The following is a 19812-nucleotide window of genomic DNA, read 5'->3' on the forward strand; positions in this document are numbered from 1 at the left end:
ATGAACATATAATAGAATAAAATTTTAGAAATTGAGAAAATACCCAAAAAAAAGCACAAAGAGGGAAATAAGCACCACATCGATCCATTAACCGCAGACAATCGTTGTTAATATTTTCACGTGTTCCAAGTCTTTTCCTGAGCAATGATTTTTTTTTAATTTGGATCACATATTGTATGTATTGTTTTGTAAATAGTTTGTTTTTACTGAACAATGTTTTATGTCAGAAAGTATTCTCCTTCGAATATCCTCACTTTGGATAGTGAGTAAGTAAATTTTGCCCGAGTCGACATCGTTTGGTTAACGTGGCTGACGTAGCTGTCTGCACACACACAAGCACATGCATGTGCCTACGCACATAGCGTGTTGTACTCGGATGCGTGTGTGCTCGAACATATGTGTGAGTCTCTGGGGACACGCACGTGTTATAGTGCACCGGAAGAATTACGTTTAAACATCTTGCCTTGTGCTTATCAAGCCTACACAGAAAGTATAAAAGAATGCAGGAGAAAAACCAGATCTGGACTCGGGTTTTAAACCCTAACTCCCAATGCACAAAGCACCCCAGGTGGGCGGCCGTGAGGGGTGGCTGTTCTTTTTTCTTCGCAAAAGTATGTGTCCATGCTTGTCCTTGATGTAAAGTCTGGCAACTGAGGCTCTTAGGGCCGTCACACATGCACACCCCTCTCCGTCCTTTAGAACACACTCTGCTTCTCTGCGAAAAATGCCCCTTTTCCTGTTCCTTACATGCATTTTTGTGCCTGAAGAGCCCTGGATACCATTGGCCCCTGTGTGAACTTAGCGTCATGCCTGCAGGGCTCTGGAAGGACAGGAGGGGAGCCAACTTCACCCCGCCGACCCAGGGATTGCTTGCTAAACGCCAGCAGCGTGAGATTCCTCAAACCCCAGCGTGCCCTACAGCATTCAGGAGGCTGTTGACCCCATTCCAGGATTTCTGGATCAGCAGGTCTGCTGCTGACATTTGCGACAAGCAGAGTGAATCACTCCAAAGCCAGTGACCTCACTGGGAAAAACCGCCATGGCGTCCTCCAGCAAGCTGCGTGTAACGTTTGCATCAGAGAGACCCCATTTAGTTTCTGCTTGTACTTTTGTGTGCAACACAGAAAGAATAATACGTATTTAGCGATGGTTATCGAAACCCACCTGTTGGCTTACGCCTATGGATGTCCTGTCTACTTCCACATAAAACTCACTGGATCATCAAGCCACTCATTATTCTCATTATTTGGGCTCCAGTAAATTATATTTAAAATATTCTATGTTCTATATTCTTGAAATAATATGCTTTTTTTTCCCCTTCCAAGGAACCTTCCTATGACCAGATTGATTAATCTCTTTTTCTGAATAATATTAAACCTTCTCTCAAGGGTCTGTGAATAAGTCTCTTTGACTCTTCGTAATCTTTATATCAGTACAAAGTGGAGCACACATTAATGAACTATAATCAGTTCTGTTCAGCTCGATCTTCAGTGAGCAGGCTAGCTGCTCAGATCACTGCATCAAAAGAAAGAAAAGATGGTTACAGAAAATGTCCTCTTTAATTAATTGACCTCAGCTGTATCATTACCGTTATTAATTATCACTGCGATCATTATTTTGAGAATCTGAGTGCTTTGAGGGAAGGCCAAGGGAAAAGAAGGAAGAAATTTAAGTTTATCTTTTTTTTCTCAAATATAAGACTTATAATTTTTCTCATTTAATCTTTATAACAACTCTATAATACTGATATGATTACTACAATTTTTAAAAGAAGAAAAAATTACCTATGAAAGTTTGAGGTGTCAGGCAATTCCCACAGCCTGTAAATGAGGGGCTTCCTATCCAAGCCGTTCCGATTCTAAGCTCTGTACCTCCATCACTACCTTCAAAAGTCTTGAAAAAAGTTTGAATTAATTCCATATATTAGACCAGTTACTTATTCCAAGTGGCAAAGGAAAGACTGTAAGAAGGACTCTCTAGCCAGTTCAGTATTACCACCACCATCTTCGCTATTGTTGCTAATATTGTTTGAGGAATAGCTTTCCTAAAACATTTAAATTTGGTAACAAACCACCGAAAGAAGTAAAAAATCATTAAAAAATGGTATGCACATGTAATATGTCAGTTATATTCAAAATTCAATTAAAAGTACACTGTAACTCTAGCTTCTATTTAATCTTTGATCCATCCAGAGATGAGAAAATAGCCCGTAAGAGTCACAAACTAGCAAATAAATAAATCACTACATAGCTACTTCACAGCAAAACTCACCGTGATGCAAAAAAGCATCTTTTCTTTTTTTATTAATATTTTTTTATTATATTGTTAGTCACCATACAGTACATCCCTAGTTTTTGATGTAAAGTTCCATGATTCATTACTTGTGTATAACACCCAGTGCACCATGTAATACGTGCCCTCCTTACTACCCATCACTGGCCTATCCCATCTTCTGTATAAAGAAATCAGAGGAAAACTTGTTTGGATTTGTTCCAAGTGAAAACCTCACATTCGCAGTACGTTATATCCGTTAGAGGTTGGGACGTGCAGCTGATCGTTCACGCACAGCGGACACTCGCAGTGGCGAGCACGGTGAGCTCAGGTGTGCGTTTACCTGAACCAGCTCCCGAAAACAACATCGGTCCTACCAGACCCGGAGACACAATGAGCACGTTGCGTAAACAGATATTGTCTTTTAGTAATTTTCATAATACAATAAACTAAGTAACAGTTTTATGCAATCTTAAGCAATTTTCTTTCAAAATAATTCATTCATAGAATACTAACATTCTTACAGTTTGGTGGGATAACTGAAACTCTATAAATGATCTTATAATTTAGCAATTATTCCAAAAAAAGAGATCCTCAGAAAGCTAGAATTTACCGGAAAGACTTCTGAGCGCTTATCAGGATAAAAAGAGTGGCTTAAATGAGTTTTTCTTTATGAGAACTCTCATAATTAACTGCTTAAAATGAGATTATAAACCAAATGTCTGAACAAAACCATCAGTGTCCGGAATGCACTTCCATGAGCGCATGCACACAGAAAGAAATTGCAGTCTGTACAAATAATTTTTAGCAATCTTCCCCTAAAGGATGTCGAAGTACTCGTCCCTGTGACCGTTCCTCGGGCCGGCGCGGGCGCGCGGGCTCTCGCGTGGGCAGCAGCAGCTCCGGTGTGAAGATGCTTTGGCTGCGGGAGCGTCTCTGTGCCCGGCGTGGGCTTTCTTCGTTTTATTTCTGGAGGTCAGCGTCAACCTTCACACCCTCGACCTGTACTTTTATAAAGAAGAGCAGTGTTTCAAGCTATGAGTGGTTTTTTTGAAGTTTAAGAAATATTGACATGGTGTGGGGGAGAGGAAAAATAAAGCGTAAAATATTTCTTTCCAAAATATATTGTCCATATAAAAGTTATTCATTGTAACTCATGATATTTCAGAGCTTTGGGTATCTATCAGAGCTTTTCTGATACTATTTAGTACCAGAAAACGAGAATTGTTATGCCTGAGAGGAGTTTCAAATAAACTTTTAAAAATCACGATCCTGACAATGAGTTGTGCTGAATGAAGAAAACCGATAAGACAATTTGAACAACTCACTAGACTAGAAAAGGAGAAGCAGGAGCCCGTTGGGAAGGCATGTGTTTCATTAGATAATAAGGGAAAATCTCTGTGGTGTGTCACAAAATACTCGTTATAAATGAATCATTTAATGTGCAAAATACTTTAGAAACTTCCAGAAAGCTGCAAGAAAATCTTATTTACTGACTAATAAAATTTGTAAAGAACTGTTTACAGGCTTGCTTTTACAGTATCACTGAGACTATTATTTCTAAATAAAGCTAGAATTTCTATATTTCTATTTTATCACAATAAATTGTTTTAAGATTCTTCTAAGATATTTCTCCTGCATCCAGCAGCCTTATCTTTATAGGGCAAAAAAGCAAAGTTTGAACATAAGCCTTTTTAAAACACCATTTTTGAGATACAATTTATACACCATAAAGTTCATTCAAGTGTTCAATTCTATGGGTGTTATTATATCTAAGAGGAATGTTATCTAGACAATATTATCATAATCTAATTGTAGGACATTTCCCCAAATTGGGCAAAGTTTTATCAGGTAAAGGAAGAATCTATTCACAGAAAGATTTACTCTTTCAGCTTCGTTGAAGTACCCTTCAGTTATAATGGACAGCCTGGCTTCTTTCCCCATTAACTGGCTCTAACGAGCAGCTGTGAAACCTTAACCACAGGTTTTGGGGTTCGGCTGGGGCATTCAGGAACATGACGGCCTGGGAACGGAGGGCTTTCCTCCTTGCCTAAAGGATCCTGACAACACTCTGGAATACTAATTGCTCTACCTAATGTATATATATATATTTTTTCTAGGATTTCTCCTTGTTTCTTTTTCCTCACCTGTTAGTTCTCATGTCATGATGTTCTGTGCTAATTTTATTGGATCTTTTTTTACCCTAAACTCCTCGAAAGTGTAACACACGCTATCGCTAAGTGTCCTTCAGGTGGCTCACTGATCTCCGATTCTTCTGGCCTTCCTTCCCGCCTTGAACTTCCTCCGCGTAGCCTTCAGTTTTTGTCCATGAACTCACTCACTTTCAGGGTTTTCCATGAGCCTGGGGACAGGTTCTTCCCTTCAGAGGGATTTTATGGCGTTCACCAGTCTAAACATGTGTGTACGTTTATCTATTGGCTTTGGATTTGCCAGGAGACCTTGCAAGAAATGCTAAAAGAAGTTCTTTACAGAGAAAAGAAAATACTATATAGGTCAGAACTCAGATCGATATAAAGACAAGCAGCAAAGAAGGAATAAGTGGAAGTAAAATAGAGACTTTTATTTTTTTATCTTTAATTGATCTAAAAAATCATAGCTTGTTCACAACAAGAATATCAACGATGTAATCGATCATGTATGCTTATGTATATATTTCTGTGTCTTATGTGTACACGAATGCTTATGTAGAAACAAAACGACCGCAATGATACAAGGGATGGAGGAATTGGGATTATTTTGTTATTATAATGTACTCACACTACCCATGAAACGATAAAGTGTTATTTTCAAATGAACTTAGATTGGTTATAAATGTATATTGCAAACTCTAAATTTTTTTTTAAATAAGTATAACCATATGCTAAGAAAGGGAGAAAACTGAATCATACAAACTACTCCATTGAAACCACAAAAGGGGTGAGGACTACAAAAATGTTTGAAGACAAAAAAATGGGAACAAAAAAACAAGGGACACTAATAAATACAGCTTTTGAAAATCTAACTATATCAGTAATCACTTTAGAAGTTAATGGTCTAAATGCACTAATTAAAAGATTGTCAGGGAGGATCAATGAACAGGACCTACCTATATGTTGTCTGCAAAAAAACCCCACTTTATATATAAAAACACATATAGACTAAAGGTGAAAAAATGGAGAAAAAATATATCATGATAACACTAATGAAAAGAAAGCAGGAGTGGCTATATTAATTTCAAACTAAGAAGACTTTAAAGCAACAAGAGTTATCAGTGGGGACAGTTATTACATAAAAATACAGGGCCAGTTCTCCAAGAACATACAACAATCCCTAATGTGTTTACCCCTAACAACAGAACATCAAACTACCTGAGGCAAAAACTAGTGGAGCTATAGGGAAAAATAGATGAATCCACTATTATGGTTAGAGGTTTTAACCCTCCATCAGAAAGGGACAGATCCAACAGACAGAAAATCAGCAAGGACACAGGTAAATTCAACAACATCAGCCATCAACTGGATGTCATCGACACCTACACACTACTTCTCCAACAACGGCAGAACACGCATCCTTCTCAAGCTCACGTGGAACGTTCACCAAGAAAGACCACATTCTAGGCCATAACACACAACTTCACATATTTAAACCATAGAAATCATATGATGGCTGCTTTCAGTCCACATTGGAATTCACATGGAAATCAGAACAAAGTGGTGACTGGAAAATCCCCAAATATGTGGAGATTAAACAAACACTTCTAACTAGCACATGGGTCAGAGAAGAAATCTCAGGAGAAATTAAAATGTAACTAAGCTAAATGAAAATTAAAAGCTATGAAACTTGTGTGAGGCATTGAAAGCAGAGCTTGGGGGGAAATGTAGAGCATTGAATACACGGATCAGAAAAGGAGAGAGACCTAAAATGAAACTCTTAAGCTTCTACCAGAGGGAACGAGACAGAGAGTAAATTAAATCCAAAGTAAGCAGAAGAAAAACAATAAGAAGAAAGAGCAGGGGTGCCTGGGTGGCTCAGTCGTTAAGCGTCTGCCTTCGGCTCAGGGCGTGATCCCGGCGTTCTGGGATCGAGCCCCACATCGGGCTCCTCCGCTGGGAGCCTGCTTCTTCCTCTCCCACTCCCCCTGCCTGTGTTCCCTCTCTCGCTGGCTGTGTCTCTCTCTGTCAAATAAATAAATAAAATCTTAAAAAAAAAAAAAAGAATAAAGAGCAGAAATCAATGAAATTGAAAACAGGAAATTGATAGAGAAAATCAATGAAACCAAAAGCTGGTTCTTGGAAAAAATCAATAAAATCCATAAGCCTCTGGCAAGGGTAAGTGGGAAAGAGAGAGAACAGACCCAGAGGAGCTGGGTGTTAAGATGGGCAAGGATCTGCTCTTAGGACCCAGTGATCTTCCAGATTCTGATCTCTGATTGTAGGCATTCATTCATTCATTCATTCATTCATTCATTCATTCATTCATTCAGCAAAAGCTGTGATATTGTAGCAGGTGTCATATCTGCTCACATAATGCTTAAATCTTCACTCTGCTCAATGAAATCATAATTTTACTCCTGAGACTTGGGGATTTGCACAGCAAAGCTGATGAGGGAACTGGCTGCATCCAGTTTGTTGTATTTGCGGAGAATAAAAAAGGCACAAAATTACCGACGCGTGTACGGATATTCCGAGCTTCAGTTATCAATTTCTGGCTCGTTCATTCCTACTGCACCACCAAAACCATTACTGAGATCCACATGTAAAGCACTAAGCTGACAATAACACATGCCATTTCAATCAATATGGCCTCAAAACCCTAGAAATGCATCATCTTTTCTAGAAGGAAAGCATATTACAACTTGTAAACAGGAAAGAAGTGTCATCCTTTGTTCGGATTTCTGTTGTATTTTATAAAGACACGTGTAGAACTCCAACAAACTGGTCCAGGTAGTAGTAAAAAAAGAGAATATTGTAGCAATACAGGTAGCTATGTTCTATAAATACATATCACACATTTACAATGTATAGAACATCATTCTAGGACCTGGCCACAAAAGACATGAGGCAGGAACATAATCAAGGTGTGTGTCTGTGTCCGTCTGTGTAAGTGAGTTGAAAAAGCAGCTTTCACGCAAGTATCTCATTTAAGACTTCAAAGAAGGATTTGATCAGCAAGTACGCTTCTTCTATGAGGAATATAACATACCATGAGATTGAAGAAGACAAAATTAATTTTCTCTCCAGAAAAATAACAGCAACGTAACCACAGAGCAGCCAACAATGGTCTCAAATGGGTAGGTCCCATAGTAGAGAAGATGGACCTCTCTCAAATTGTTTTCTTTTGTGTTCTAGTCCCAAGTCACATTTAAATAAAAGAAGGAAGGAAGGAAGGAAGGAAGGAAGGAAGGAAGGAAGGAAGGAAGGAAGGAAGGAAGGAAGGTCTTTCCCTTGAATCTAAAATAAAAGTTTCCTATAGCAGATTTCATCAGAGATGATATGAGAAAAGTTAAATCGAAAATGATTTTAAGTTTTCTACAAACATTCAGATGATTAAATACTAAATTACTTCCAAAAGTGTCTGAACTCTGAGGCTCGTGTAATTTTACTAAGTGCTTTGTTTACATCTTATTTCAGATGAGTTTATTAGGGAAAGTTTCCAACAGAGGCTGCAATGACTAGTGAGCACACCCAACCGGCAATTACTAAGACAATAATAGACTCTTCCAGCATATTTGCTTTGTGATCAGAGGGTAGGTGAGAAAACACAGATTGTTGAGTGAATCATGCAGGGTGATTACAGCCTGTCTGATGATTCATCTAATCTTGTTCCAGCAGACTTTGGTGATTTTTGACCCCAGTTTTGGTTTAGTGTTCTATTTATGCTACACAAGAGTCCCGGTGTCAGGGTCAAGGTCCCATGCTGCTTTAGCTCATGGTTATTTATTTGTTTTGACAGAGACAACAGAGAAATCATACAGCGTTTCCTAGCATTTCTGAAGTGGAAAGAATCTCTATAGATTTAAGTAACTCATCCCTCCTCGACATGGAAATCTTGCCGAAAGGAGCAAATCCAGATCTGACTACGCACTTGGTACACTCTCCGGTTACTCCGGACATCACACTGCCCCTTGCGATATGGAATTGGCATCAGGATGTGTGGGGTGCCAGGAGGACTTATCTCTTCCCTCCTTGAGGGAATGCATTGATACTGCCTCTCATCACAGGCTCAAAATTATCAAGAATCACAGAGAAAGTCAGGCAGCTTCATGGAAGAGTGTCCTAGGGAGGGATGTGAGAGCCCAAGGCAGGGAGAAGGGTGGTTCCAGGGATGGACATCTGCAAACAGTGAGTTGGAGCCCATGTAATTGAGGGAGGTGTCCAAGTGGGACAATGGGCATCTGGTTCCAGAAAAAGGATTGAGCATATTAGTAAAAATTACATAGTAAATATCATATTACTAATATGTTAGTAAATATATTGAGGTAAAGGGAACCAGTTTTCTCAGTGTTGGAGGAGACCTGAACAAACACTGTGGTATTGCATTAAAATCAGTGCTACTGGAGTGATTTCACAGATTTCAGTATGGATAGATAGGCAGGTAGACAGATAAATGGATGGATAGTGATGTAAAAATATATCCATATATACACATATGTTTATGCATTAGATCCGTACATAGACTTCCCAGTTCTCTCTATTGGTAGGGCTTAAGGCAGTGAAACCCCAGTAGCCTCGAGCCCCCTGAGACCATCACTTTTACATGAGTTCGCCACTAAAACGAACCAAGGCTTCCTGGAGGGACAGAAAGTACAAGATTAGCCTGGGACGTCTTGTGCCAGGAAGCAAGGAAGTGCTCAGAGAGTGATGGAAACGTCAGAAGGAAACAGAAGCCCGCTCGCTCACAGGCTCTCATGGGCAGATTCAAAGACAAGTGAGGCATCCAAAGAAGTAATGACAAAGAAGAACTTTAACGTTTTAAGTAAAATAGGGAACTAAAAGTCCATATTTATTTGATCAATGAATAATTGAAAATTTGATGAGAAATGGGATATTTAAATAGTTGGCAAGCAATGACCCACAAAACATTGATTAATTACAAAAGCACTCGAAGTCATTTTAGCACAGAAACTGGGAGGCACCACCTTGACAGAGTGATGGAAGGGAATGTTGGCAGTCCTGGAGAAAGAGAAATTGCGTGTCGCCTGCGGGGACGGAAGGAGAACACAACATCGCTTCTGCAGTACTTCCGTCAAAGGTAGAAATATCGAAGAAACCCAAGTTGAGGGACTCTCTACAAAAAACTTATTCTCTAATGTCCCAAAGCATCAAGGTCAGAACGGCCAAGGGAAGACTAAGGAGCTGCTCCAGACGGAAGGACCCTGAAGACTCGTGATGACGGCCTCAGTCGGTCCTGGCTGCTGTCACATGGCACCACAGACCGGGGGCCTTAGACAACAGACATTGGTTTCTCAAAGCTCTGGAGGCTGGAAGTCCAACACCCTGGCTCCAACAGATTCACTGTCTGTGAGAGCCCTCCGCCCGGTTGCAGACGGACATCTGTCACTGTGCCCTCATGTGGCAGACAGGACGAGGGAGCTCTCCGGGGTCTCGTGGAAGGGTGCTGACTGCTGCATGCACGGGGGCTCCACCCTCATGGCCTAATCACCTCCCAAGGATCCCCTCTCAACACCATCACCTTGGCGGTTGGGATTTTAACATGAATTTTGGGGAGACACAATCAGTCCGTAACAACTAAATGAAATGTGTGATTCTGTAACAACCCATTGCCGTAAAGGATAACACTCAGATGGGAGGGAGCGAAACTTGAAAGTTGTCTGGAACTGTGATGGTGGTAAGGTGTTCATGCTACTTTCCTGGTGTCCGTGGTGACATTGTGATTATGCAGAGACTGTCCTTCCTTCCAGAAAACGCACCCTGGCTGGCGTATTTGGGGAGGGTTGGCCATCATGTTCTGTTCTCGCTTCCAAATGATTTGAGGGGAAAAAAAAATTGTTTGGACTGTATGCATCGCTTTTCTGTAAGTTTAAAACTGTTTAAAAAATATAAAAGCAATTTACCGACAAAAACAATGAGAACAAAAAGAGGTTTTTCTATACTAAAATTCTGAGTTTATCGCTAGATCCTCACAAAAGGAACTTCTGAAAGAGGTACTCGGGGGCAGAAGGAAAGACATTCCTCAGGGAAACTCTGAGTTGCAGAAGGAAGTTTAAGAAAATTAGTTGTTAAGCATGGGAATAAATGTAATCTCACACTGACGGTACAAAATATATTTAATTTGGAGGTAAAAGCAAACAAACAAATTAGAGTTAAAATTCCAGACAAAATTAACATATAAGGTGGAAGAGTATAGCTGGATTAACACAGTCTGACGTCCTGTTATTACTCAAGAAGAGGTCTGAGATGTTAAATTTACATTTTGTGAAGTACGTATTTTAAGAGTAACTAACCAAAAGGGAGAAATCACCGATGGGTTCTTCACATTAAACTGGGATTCATGAAACTAATCTCATGGGTGGGCTCCAGGAGTCATGAATGCTTTAAGTAACACGGGTGGTGAAGTATATTTGCATCATAGCGGAGAAATGGTGTCTGTTAACTGTTCAAGTTTCCCTGGAGTCAGTGACCATCAGACTAGACCGAGTTCTACAAGAGAAGGGTCAGTGTCGGTGCTGTTCTCCCTTCCACATCGCCATCTGGTTTCGGACGCCTGCATAATCAATACGTTCGGGATTTCAGTCATCTGTGATCATTACAGTGTCTTTACCAGGTGAATGGAGCTCTGATCTCTGGTAGAGAGGGAGTGACACAAGAGATTCACACACTAGACGGGATAAAGACTATCCTTGTCATATTGTCCCATGTGAGCCTGGGATTAAAGTCAGTCTGGTAGCGAGAGCTTTGCTTCTTTGGAACATCCTCCCACAACTTCTACACCAGCTTTGGGCGCTCCGCGTGGGCCGGCTTGCTCCTCGTCTTTGGCTCTCTCCCTCCAGCCATTTCTGTGGGCAGCTTGTGTGGGGACTTGCTGGCTGCTTTTACCTCGTCCTTGTCTCTTCCTCCTCTGTTCTCTACTCCGTTTTCCAGCAAGCTGGTCTATGTCTCCACGACTCTGCCACACGCATCCCTGAACCCCCGGATTCCGCCCCACTTTCCAGGGCTCCGAACGACAAACATTTCCCACACTACCCCACGGAAGCAGTCAGGGGCATGGCTCATTTGCTTTCTAAAATGCCTCCTGTTTCCCCCCCACGTTATCCCCATTCGCTCTCTTATACAAGATATAAGACACAGATGAAATTTTTTTTGTAACTAATAAACTTCAAGTGAAAGTCTTCTTTAATCAGCTCAAGAAGAAAACAAACACTTTGCTGCAGAGCATCATTCATGTTATAATTGACTCTTCCAAAGGTGGAGTCCGAGATGAGAGGCGTCCTGGCCCTGACATTCTGATAACTTAGTAAGGAAAATGACAAGTTGGCATCTTTGTCACTCCTTGCTCCTTTGATATGAAAAATAAAAATGTACTTGCCCCATTTCATTTTTTAACATATCAATTCTGAGGGCTAGATTGTGGATTCTAATTTCTTTGAAGTATATCCTTGTATTTCTCTTAAAACTTAATAGTCTAGAAATAATGAATGCCAAACAATATTAGTTGATCTAAAATGAATGCTTGATTCATAATCATTATTTAATTTAGCATTATTGTTGTATTATGAATTTTTCACATCTTTCTGTATTTTTTCATTTTCTATTTGTTTGCTATTTGTGCTTTTATCTTTAGTCATCTCAAAAATTACGGAAAACAATAATAACAAAGCTCATCAGCTTGCATTGTTCACATTCACACTAAAACTCTGTGCCTCGTTCACTTGCTCACCGTAACAGGTCTGACACGGAATTATAGTTTTACGCACATTGTTATTATTATTATTCACATTATTTCCCATACTCATATGTCGGATTGACTCACCACATTACTTTATAATGTCATCTTCTTAGTGATTCTCTCTCACTTGCTCCTTTTCTATGTCCCCCAACTCAGCGTAACCTAAAAATCAAACAAACACAATAGCTAAGTAAAACATTTTTTGTCCGTGTCTTAAGAGGTTCTTTTTTCCTGAGTTCATATTGGTTGTAATTATAAACCCTTCTTCCTAGATAAACTCATGCAATATATTTTTAAGAAGCTAATTCAAAATGTGCATTTGGTTTTATAAACTCTCGCTGCTTTTCCACCCGAGGCATTTGCTGACGTCACAGCAGACTGCGTGGGGCGTGGGGAGGTTTCGCACCCGTGCAGAGGCGCTCCCGTGACCGGGTGACTCGGCAGAGCACCTGAGGAACCCTGGCGCCCCAGCACCTGGACAGCGCCACACCAAGGTGCGGCCACGGCACCACAGGACAAGAAAGGCCAGTGTGGACAGAGCCCGTGGCCGCGAGGGACGGTGTCTGTGCTGTGTCCGGAAACACGGGGAGACTGGATGCGCCAAAGCCAGAGGTGACGTCTGCCGATGCGGGAAATGGCAGCACTCACAGGGCCGGGCTCTTCCAGACACGTCTCTCCCTCAACAAGCACGTGTTAATCACGTATTTACTGTGTCGTGCCCTCTCCGTCCCTCACCTGACGCACAGGTAACGCGTGGGCTGTGCATTTACACTCACAGGAGAGAGGTGCGTATGCACGTAGAGGGTCGGGGCAGAGAGCTCGGCGATGTTATGCACCTGTTGCATAGAGTGCGGAGCAGTGCTGCGTGTGTCTGTGGTGGCTTCTAACGTGGCGGGAAATCCGCATGGAAATCACTCCCCAGTCAGGCTTTAATGTCTCACCAGTGTGCGGCAGGAAAATGCTGAGAAATAGTCAACTTTCAGGCAAACTGATCTTTCGGGTTCGCTACCAGCATGTTTGCCTCCCAGAGAGGGAAGGGTGACAGGTGCGTTTCCATCAGACCTGCCCCGAAGTCGCTGGAGTCTGTGGCTAAGAGCGCCATGTCCACTTGATCATTGCTTGAGGGGTATATCTGAAAAATAGATATATTTACTAATATTTGATTTTTAAAAAACATCTGCATGTGTTTAAATGGAGGCATGGGAGTATTTAGTGATTTGACCAGTGATATGCGTAAGTCTTTTTCTGGCTCCTTGTGATTTCAGGCTGTGGCAGCAGGAATGAGGTATCTGTTACTAGAATGTTAACAACACAGCAAGACAATAACAGAGAAACGTCCCCATTTTTCACAGTATGCTGTCACCAGCAACACGGATCTTTATCACTCACTGGCAATAGGGAGATATTTTTTAATTCTGCAATTTAGCAATTTGTTTGTGTTTGGGTTGTATTGAGTAACTGGAACACCACTAAATTATTTCTCTTTGTTTTCCTTAATAATCTAGGTTGAGAAGTCCAGGAAAATGGATTCGGCATTTCCACAGTTTTCATTTGGGCTGCCTTTCTTTCAGATGAAAGCACATACTCGTGTATAAGAAATTGTTCAGGACAGATGACATTCTCCTGTTAAAACGTGAAGGATTCCATTCCATCCAAACTGCCTCTGGCACTTTGTTTGTCTTGCCGAGGGCTTAGTTACCGCCCTGGCCCTCAAGCGCCCTCAACGCCACAAACGGCCAGCGGCATCTGCACCACTCTTCCATGTGCCAGGAGAGCCCATTGATTCACGGGAGTGGATTGCTCTCCCGGAAAATAGGAAAGGAAGGAGATTCTGGAATTTAGCAAGAGGCCAGCACGCAGAAACTAGTCGAGAGTCCAGGCACGGGCTGGTGAAGCTTGAGTGCTCTAAACCTATCTGCCCAGAAAGGCCTTCCTACTCACGCTCCTGTGTATGGGAATTAATAGAGAAATACATTCTGGAGAAAACCCAATTTCTCTGCTTTGCGCTCTCTGCACTTTTGCACATACTTTCACTGTCCTATGATGGTCCAACCTCCTGAAGATTTGGAGTGTGCCTCACACCCCTGCCCACCCAATGCCTCAAGCACAGCAGGGGCTCGGGAAATACTTGGTGAGAGCACCTTGGTGTGGATCTGAATTTCGAATAGCAAGTCTCTCTTTTTTTTTTTTTAAGATTTTATTTATTTATTTGACAGCAAGAGAGACAGCGAGAGAGGGAACACAAGCCAAGAGGAGTGTGAGAGGGAGAAGCAGGCTTCCCGCCGAGCAGGGAGCCTGATGCTGGGCTTGATCTGGGATCACGCCCTGAGCCGAAGGCAGACGCTTAACAACTGAGCCACCCAGGCGCCCCCAAACCTCTTTTTTTAAAAAAGATTGTATTTATTTATTTGTCAGAGAGACAGCACGGGCAGGGGGAGGGGCGGAGGGAGAAGGAGAAGCAGGCTCCCTGCTGAGCAAGGAGGCCGATGCGGGGCTTCATCCGAGGACCCCAGGACCATGACCTGAGCCGAAGGCAGACACTTAATGACTGAGCCCCCAGATGGCCAACGTCTTAATGAGCTTACAAATCTATATATATAGATTTGTATATTGCAGTTGTTCCAGATTTTAAAAATGAGTATTCAGTGAAAAATGAATAAAGGATTTATGAAATATTTAAATTGGGCAACTAAAAGATGCAGTTGGACGCGCTGGTCCGCGTTATCGATCGCTGCTGTTGGTGCAGGTGGTTTCCATCGTCTCGTACAAAGTTATTATCTCAGAGAAAGGTCTTCTTGAGTACCACTAATCGGTCTGCATGAGAATGTAGTCTACTGGCAATGCATCATGTGTCCTGTTATTTAATTACATATGATTTAAGCAGGTCACCTTCTGAATGCTAATTTTTTCTTTGAACTCACTTCCAGGAATATGTTACCGTCCTACGAATGCTACTTTTTCAGAAGAGGAATACTGCCGTTCCCGGCTTATTCTGTTCTGTACTGTAATATCAAACTGGAGATACGCACAGACAAATGACCTGGCAAAATGCTCACCCTGAATCTACAGTATTAGCAATTTGTTTTGAATTTTAAATGACTTTAGGAGACCGCCGACCTACTTCCATTTTGTCTCAGACTGTCATCAAAGTCATTTTAGCTCTCACGTGTCAGTGTGAAAAGCTCCCTGTTTCATTTAAAAGGATGGACTAGATTTTTCCAGCTGTAACGTAATGGTAGAACTGGTCAAACAGTGGAATCAAAGCATGCTATGTGTCCGTGAAAACACTTGGCTGCCACTGAGTTTGTTGAGATACTCAGCAAAATGGCTTTTTAATGTACATCTCTCTCCTTCAGATGCTCTTAGAAAAAATCTGTTTATTTTAAATTCCAAGCTTGTGTTCAACAGGCAAGAGAAAAGCAAGGGAGCGTAAGCTGGCGATCCGGGATACACGGTACAAGCTAGCACCGTGGTTCCACGCGTGGGCAGGGCGGTCTGGGAGGACACGGCGTCGGGGCGATGGGGCCGTGTGGACCCTTGTAGTGTAGCTGGTGCCTCGACGGCCACGGGCAAGCTCCATGTGCTGACTTGACCTGAGCTCTGACACTACCTGACGAGGGAAAGAGTGTTATTTCTTTTCCAGGGGCTCATTTCCTAAACCACACATGGTAGTGACCCTGTGCGTAGAAACCACCTCTGGGAGGAAGAGGTCAGGACAGGTGTTAATAAACCCGTTGAGCACGGTCTGCACAGTCAGGTAGACGGCAGCACGGACTCCTGCCTGACCACACGCTGCTCCCCCGGAGGCCCTCCTGCTTCGCGGCTGGCTCGGTGTCGCTTCGGCCCTCGTCTGCCCGCATTTCACGAACGCCCTAGCAGTTAGTTCGTATGATTCAACTGCACACAGCGAAGAATTCATCCTCTCAAACTCAACAAGAATCTGTGGTCTTGTCATAAAACTACTTTCTCATAATTTCAATATTCTAATGTCTGTCAAAATAAGCTCTTTTCTATATAACCTTGTAAGGTTCTTGAACATATCCATCTATCTATCTATCTATCTCTATGTATTTTAAGGTTTATTTATTTATTTTACAGAGAGAGAGCAGAGGGATAGGGCAGAGGGAGACAGTGCTGAGCGAGCAGCCCAGCCCAGGCTTGATCTCATGACCCTGAGATCATGACCTGAGCCAAAACCAAGAGTCAGTAGTTCAACCCACTGAGCCACCCAGGCATCCCATGAACATGTATTTAAAGTACTTCCTTTAGGGAAAAGAAAACCTTTTTTTAAATGATATCTCAACATGGTTTTTTTTGCTTGTTTCACGTAATATTACAATACTATATTTACCCAGGGTTATATTTAAACGTTATTTGGTTTAATACATTTCATTTATATTAGTTAAGGCTGAAAAGCAGATACAAATTTGCACATGGGTTTTCTGTTTCTAAGAAAGTAGTTCAGGGAATTTTTTTCTCATATTAGAAGTTTGGATGGCTTGGGGGCGCCTGGGTGGCTCAGTTGGTTAAGCATCTGACTCTCGATTTCAGCTCAGGTGATAATGTCAAGGTCATGAGATCAAGCCCCGGATGAGCTCTGCGCTGGGCGTGGAGCCTACTTAAGATTCTCCCTCCCTCTCCCTCCTCCCCTCCCCCCCCAAAGAAGTCTGGATCCTTTAGATTGAACCTAAAGGAGATTTTTAAATACCATTCTCATTTTGGCATAATTGAGTTTGCTTTAGAAGTATATTCAGTTGTTTTGGGGCACCTGGTGGCTCTGTCAGTTAATCGTCCAGCTCTTGATTTCGCCTCGGGTCATGCTCTCAGGGTCCTGGGATGGAGCCCTGTATCGGGCTCCATGCTCAGCAGGGAGTCTGCTTGTGGGTCTCTCTCTCTGCCCGTTCCCTCTGCCCACACCCGCCTCCTGCTTACATGCCCACTCTCTTTCTCTCTCTCTCTAAAAAAAAAACAAAAACAAAAACAAAAACAGAAGTATACCAAGTTGTTTTGTCGTCTTCATATGTTTAAATATTTGCAGTGAGCACACAGAGAGACGGCCCCCATGACTCTAACCGGGCATGACAGCTAACTGGCAGACACTAGCTAGAGAAGAGGATGGACTTCCCCCGTACTATAATTGTAACTATGACGCAAACTTTCTTCTTCGGCAAACTTGTGTATTTTGCACATCTAGGGACCCCTGCATGCATCTGACTGCTTGTGGACCCAGCACTCAGCCTGCAGCAGCTCCCTTCACCCTGGCCCCTGGTCCACGTCCCGTCCTTAGTGAACATCACGCCCTCTGCAGACTGGTGCGTCAAGGTCCCAGCGGCAAAGCGAGGGAGACGGGATTTCTGCTTTAGCACGTATGTCCCTCTCGAGATGAGCAGAGCTGCAACTGAGGTGGTGAACGTGAAGGTTTAACTCTGGCCAGTATTGTAAAGAGCTGTGTGGACTGACCCTGTAACTCTGAAGTTGTTAGGGTTCACTCTTGACCATTGGGACTGAGGACAGCATTGGCGCTCACCTATCGTAGGGTGAATGAAAGTTCTTTATGTGAGCCTCTATTCTTTACGATTCGGATTTCCACAGGGTCATGTGCAGTTACACGCACATGAAGTTTGCTTTTCTCCTGATTTTAGGAAAGGGGCCCTGGGCTTGAAGTTGTAGGAGTTCAAATCCTGTTTCCAAACCTGCTATTTCTCAAAGCCTGTCTAATGCCAGTGTCCTCGTAGTGGAAACAAAGCATGACATCTGTCTGGTCTACCTCCCAAGAGTATTTAAAGACTAAAATATGAATCATTTGAAATCACTTTTGAAACAACAAATGTCTATAACAACAAGGCACTCTTATCATTATTATTATATTAAAATCCTATTTATCTTTTCTTTTCAGAGCTCTGTTTCCAGATACTTTCAGAGCCCTACAAAATATTTTACAGGTGAGGGGCGCCTGGGTGGCTCAGTCGGTGAAGCATCTGCCTTCAGCTCAGGTCACAATCCAGGGGTCCTAGGTTGAGCCCACATCAAGCTCCCTGCTCAGCGGGGAGCCTGCTTCTCCTTCTCCCTCTGCTGCTCCCCTGGCTTGTGCTGACTCCGTCTCTCTCTCAAGCAAATAAATAAATTATTTTAAAAATTAAAAAAAGATGAAAAAGATATTTTACAGGTGAGAAACAGCACAAAACCACAAATGATAAAAGAAAGGCAAAATGACAGTGTTTTTTTAAGAGAAAAGTGTTACCCACAGACTTAAGGCAGAAATCTGAGGCCTGGAAACAGGAATATATATGACTCTCATATTTCTAAATACTTGGGAGAAGCGTAACTAACTGACATAAATATTAATGAACACTTTTTCTTATTAATACAAAAGAAACATTCATTTTCATCTTGCTTCTCTATAGTAAATTACATTTATTAGTGGAGATATGGCCAAAGCCTACATTCCAGGTCTTAGTAATATAATCAGTATCTCTTGGCTGCTGAATCCACTGTCTTGTTTAGAACCCTTACTGAATATTCATTCATCTATGTTACATATTTTTACTAGTACAGTTAAATCCTAGTTATAAAAATACAAACCATGGGACTGGACATTGTACGGCATTTTCTAAGCAGAAGACATCTGTGTAATTAAAACAACAACAAAAAAACCTTAGAGCCAATGTTCTTCAGTTGCGTTCAGTTGAATGTCAAGGTTCTGAGAAGGACTGCACAGAAATGCCGTCATCATTGTTTTGTTGACAGGCAACCCAAGGACTGAGAAGTTTAAATGATCCGAAGCCTTTCCAGAGATGGAAGAGAGTTGTGAACAAAGTGTCGGGAGAGTTGGGTGCCCGTTTCCCAGACTGAGCTCCAATCCCACTGTGGAATCCTGTATTTCCAACGTGACAAGAAGGAATGCAGGGCCAGGAATTCAGGAATTCTTCTGAGGAGGAAACAGCTGACAGCAGAGTTCTTGAAAAACAAACCATGAGGCCAGAGGTAAAGTGCCAATAGAACATGATGACATTTTACTTTAAAAGTGTCATCTTGAAGGACAGGTGCTTACGAGACAGGAAGTCGTCCTCGTGTCTCTGTCCTTGTTAAACACATCTGTTGGAACTGCCACCTGATTGGATGGCTCTGGCAAGTGGCTCACCCTTCAGGGACCTCATCTCATCATTTATAAACGCTGAGATGGATTACGTGCCCTTACCTGACATCCGCTGGCGTCTCAGAGCCTCTTCTAGTGCTGTCTTCAGAGGCCATTTCCCAGCCACGGACTGTGAGCACTGTCTGCTCCCCTCCTTCAGGCTCAGGCCCCCAGGCGGTCCGCGTCCTGCAGGAGACTGCCTTCAGAAGGACGCCCCACTGCAGTGAGACCTTCTGTCCTCAAGACCCGCCCAGCATGCCACCCGCACTTGCACTTGGACCCTGGGTTAACAGGAAAAAGGAGTTTCCCCAGTGCTAGTTAGGGTAGGAATTTGCCTCCTTTCTCCTGTGTTACCCCCTGTGGTATCATTTGCATTCCTGATCCTCAGGGCATTTTTTTGCTCACAAAGGTCCTTTGATAATTAGTGACTGAAGAAAAGGATAATAAGCCTTCTTAAGAACTATTATGAAGTACTGAGATGAGTTTAAAATGAGACTAGG

At 42.3% G+C, this 19812-nt stretch overlaps 1 long non-coding RNA gene across 4 annotated transcripts; it reads right to left on the bottom strand.

Annotated features, from left to right (window-relative positions):
- Positions 1-2225: 2225 nt before the first annotated feature.
- On the bottom strand, positions 2226-19523 carry LOC123787490 (uncharacterized). Of its 4 annotated transcripts, none has more exons than XR_006778249.2 (4): positions 19376-19523; positions 12954-13309; positions 12262-12339; positions 2226-3273 (listed from the first exon to the last, which is right to left on the bottom strand). It is a non-coding gene; the product is annotated as an uncharacterized LOC123787490 (long non-coding RNA). The 4 variants fall into 4 exon arrangements; XR_006778248.2 differs by having other exon boundaries at positions 2226-3278; XR_006778247.2 differs by lacking the exon at positions 2226-3273 and having other exon boundaries at positions 10286-12339; positions 13014-13309.
- Positions 19524-19812: the final 289 nt, after the last annotated feature.

This window comes from Ursus americanus, chromosome 19 (assembly GCF_024610735.1).
Source record: "Ursus americanus isolate L20-20 chromosome 19, mUrsAme1.1.p, whole genome shotgun sequence".
Lineage (NCBI taxonomy): Eukaryota > Metazoa > Chordata > Mammalia > Carnivora > Ursidae > Ursus > Ursus americanus.